At 47.0% G+C, this 4054-nt stretch overlaps 1 non-coding gene across 1 annotated transcript; it reads right to left on the bottom strand.

Annotated features, from left to right (window-relative positions):
• Positions 1-2896: 2896 nt before the first annotated feature.
• On the bottom strand, positions 2897-2968 carry TRNAM-CAU (transfer RNA methionine (anticodon CAU)). Its single transcript has one exon. It is a non-coding gene; the product is annotated as a tRNA-Met (tRNA).
• Between the last annotated feature and the right edge of the window lie 1086 nt (positions 2969-4054).

Raw genomic sequence — 4054 nt, 5'->3', positions numbered from 1 at the left:
AGCCCAGCACGCTCCCACTGCGCCACTCTGCTTGACGGATGCGCTGTTTAACAAGTTTAATTTATAAAAAATAAAAAATCCTCGGCAAACAAGTTAACCGTCTTAGCTAGCAGAGCGTGGTTTCGATCCACTGACCTCTGGGTTATGGGCCCAGCACGCTCCCACTGCGCCACTATGCTTGACGGATGCCCTGTTTAACAAGTTTCATTTATAAAAAATAAAAAATCCTCGGCAAACAAGTTAACCGTCTTAGCTAGCAGAGCGTGGTTTCGATCTACGGACCTCTGGGTTATGGGCCCAGCACGTTCTCACTGCGCTACTCTGCTTGACGGATGCCCTGTTTAACAAGTTTCATTTATAAAAAATAAAAAATCATCGGCAAACAAGTTAACCGTCTTAGCTAGCAGAGCGTGGTTTCGATCCACGGACCTCTGGGTTATGGGCCCAGCACGCTCCCACTGCGCCACTCTGCTTGACGGTAGCCCTGTTTAACAATTTTCATTTATAAAAAATAAAAAATCCTCGGCAAACAAGTTAACCGTCTTAGCTAGCAGAGCGTGGTTTCGATCCACGGACCTCTGGGTTATGGGCCCAGCACGCTCCCACTGCGCCACTCTGCTTGACGGATGCCTTGTTTAACAAGTTTCATTTATATAAAAAAAAAGTCATCGACAAACAAGTTAACCGTCTTAGCTAGCAGAGCGTGGTTTCGATCCACGGACCTCTGGGTTATGGGTCCAGCACGCTCCCACTGCGCCACTCTGCTTGACGGATGCCATGTTTAACAAGTTTCATTAATAAAAAATAAAAAATCCTCGGCATACAAGCTAACCGTCTTAGCTAGCAAAGCGTGGTTTCGATCCACGGACCTCTGAGTTATGGGCCTAGCACGCTCCCACTGCGCCACTCTGCTTGACGGATGCCCTGTTTAACAAGTTTCATTTATAAAAAATAAAAAATCCTCGGCATACAAGCTAACCGTCTTAGCTAGCAGAGCGTGGTTTCGATCCACGGACCTCTGGGTTATGGGCCCAGCACGCTCCCACTGCGCCACTCTGCTTGACGGTTGCCCTGTTTAACAAGTTTCATTTATAAAAAATAAAAAATCCTCGGCAAACAAGTCAACCGTCTGAGCTAGCAGAGCGTGTCTTCGATCCACGGACCTCTGGGTTATGGGCCCAGCTTGCTCCCACTGCGCCACTCTGCTTGACGGATGCCCTGTTTAACAAGTTTCATTTATAAAAAATTACAAATCCTCGGCAAACAAGTTAACCGTCTTAGCTAGCAGAGCGTGGTCTCGATCCACGGACCTCTTGGCTATGGGCCAAGCACGCTCCCACTGCGCCACTTTGCTTAACGGATGCCCTGTTTAACAAGTTTCATTTATAAAAAATAAAAAATTCTCGGCAAACAAGTTAACGGTCTTAGCTAGCAGAGCGTGGTTTCGATCCACGGACCTCTGGGTTATGGGCCCAGCACGCTCCCACTGCGCCACTCTGCTTGACAGATGATCTGTTTAACAAGTTTAATTTATAAAAAATAAAAAATCCTCGGCAAACAAGTTAACGGTCTTAGCTAGCAGAGCGTGGTTTCGATCCACGGACCTCTGGGTTATGGGCCCAGCACGCTCCCACTGCGCCACTCTGCTTGACGGATACCATGTTTAACAAGTTTCATTAATAAAAAATAAAAAATCCTTAGCAAACAAGTTGACGGTCTTAGCTAGCAGAGCGTGGTTTATATCCACGGACCTCTGGGTTATGGGCCCAGCACGCTCCCTCTGCGCCACTCTGCTTGACGGATGCCCTGTTTAACAAGTTTCATTTATAAAAAATCATCGGCAAACAAGTTAACCGTCCGTCTTATTTAGCAGAGCGTGGTTTCGATCCACGGACCTCTTGGTTATGGGCCCAAAACGCTCCCGCTGTGCCACTCTGCTTGACGGATGCCCTGTTTAACAAGTTTCATTTATAAAAAATAAAAAATCCTATGCAAACAAGTTAACCGTCTTAGCTAGCAGAGCGTGGTTTCGATCCACGGACCACTGGGTTATGGGCCCAGCACGCTCCCACTGCGCCACTCTGCTTGACGGATGCCCTGTTTAACAAGTTTCATTTATAAAAAATAAAAAATCCTCGGCAAACAAGTTAACCGTCTTAGCTAGCAGAGCGTGGTTTCGATCCACGGACCTCTGGGTTATGGGCCCAGCACGCTCCCACTGCGCCACTCTGCTTGACGGATGCCCTTCTTAACAAGTTTCATTTATAAAAAATAAAAAATCCTTGGCAAACAAGTTAACCGTCTTAGCTAGCAGAGCGTGGTTTCGATCCACTGACCTCTGGGTTATGGGCCCAGCACGCTCCCACTGCGCCACTCTGCTTAACGGATGCCCTGTTTAACAAGTTTCATTTATAAAAAATAAAAAATTCTCGGCAAACAAGTTAACGGTCTTAGCTAGCAGAGCGTGGTTTCAATCCACGGACCTCTGGGTTATGGGCCCAGCACGCTCCCACTGCGCCACTCTGCTTGACGGATGCCCTGTTTAACAAGTTTCATTTATAAAAAATAAAAAATCCTCGGCAAACAAGTTAACGGTCTTAGCTAGCAGAGCGTGGTTTCGATCCACGGACCTCTAGGTTATGGGCCCAGCACGCTCCCGCTGTGCCACTCTGCTTGACGGATGCCCTGTTTAACAAGTTTCATTTATAAAAAATAAAAAATCCTATGCAAACAAGTTAACCGTCTTAGCTAGCAGAGCGTGGTTTCAATCCACGGACCTCTGGGTTATGGGCCCAGCACGCTCCCACTGCGCCACTCTGCTTGACGGATGCCCTGTTTAACAAGTTTCATTTATAAAAAATAAAAAATCCTCGGCAAACAAGTTAACCGTCTTAGCTAGCAGAGCGTGGTTTCGATCCACGGACCTCTGGGTTATGAGCCCAGCACGCTCCCACTGCGCCACTCTGCTTGACGGATGCCCTGCTTAACAAGTTTCATTTATAAAAAATAAAAAAATCCTTGGCAAACAAATTAACGGCCTAGCTAGCAGAGCGTGGTTTCGATCCACGGACCTCTGGGTTATGGGCCCAGCACGCTCCCACTGCGCCACTCTGCTTGACGGATGATCTGTTTAACAAGTTTAATTTATAAAAAATAAAAAATCCTCGGCAAACAAGTTAACGGTCTTAGCTAGCAGAGCGTGGTTTCGATCCACGGACCTCTGGGTTATGGGCCCAGCGCGCTCCCACTGCGCCACTCTGCTTGCCGGATACCATGTTTAACAAGTTTCATTAAAAAAAAATAAAAAATCCTCGGCAAACAAGTTAACCGTCTTAGCTAGCAGAGCGTGGTTTCGATCCACGGACCTCTGGGTTATGGGCCCAGCACGCTCCCACTGCGCCACTCTGCTTGACGGATGATCTGTTTAACAAGTTTAATTTATAAAAAATAAAAAATCCTCGGCAAACAAGTTAACGGTCTTAGCTAGCAGAGCGTGGTTTCGATCCACGGACCTCTGGGTTATGGGCCCAGCACGCTCCCACTGCGCCACTCTGCTTGACGGATACCATGTTTAACAAGTTTCATTAATAAAAAATAAAAAATCCTTAGCAAACAAGTTGACGGTCTTAGCTAGCAGAGCGTGGTTTCGATCCACGGACCTCTGGGTTATGGGCCCAGCACGCTCCCTCTGCGCCACTCTGCTTGACGGATGCCCTGTTTAACAAGTTTCATTTATAAAAAATAAAAAATCCTCGGCAAACAAGTTAACCGTCTTAGCTAGCAGAGCGTGGTTTCGATCCACGGACCTCTTGGTTATGGGCCCAGCACGCTCCCGCTGTGCCACTCTGCTTGACGGATGCCCTGTTTAACAAGTTTCATTTATAAAAAATAAAAAATCCTATGCAAACAAGTTAACCGTCTTAGCTAGCAGAGCGTGGTTTCGATCCACGGACCTCTGGGTTATGGGCCCAGCACGCTCCCACTGCGCCACTCTGCTTGACGGATGCCCTGCTTAACAAGTTTCATTTATAAAAAATAAAAAATCCTTGGCAAA

The sequence above is a fragment of the Leiobunum rupestre genome, chromosome 2 (assembly GCF_980474605.1).
Source record: "Leiobunum rupestre chromosome 2, qqLeiRupe1.1.hap1, whole genome shotgun sequence".
Lineage (NCBI taxonomy): Eukaryota > Metazoa > Arthropoda > Arachnida > Opiliones > Sclerosomatidae > Leiobunum > Leiobunum rupestre.
Note: the sequence above shows the minus strand (reverse complement) of the source record. Positions and strands in the feature narration are given on the sequence as shown.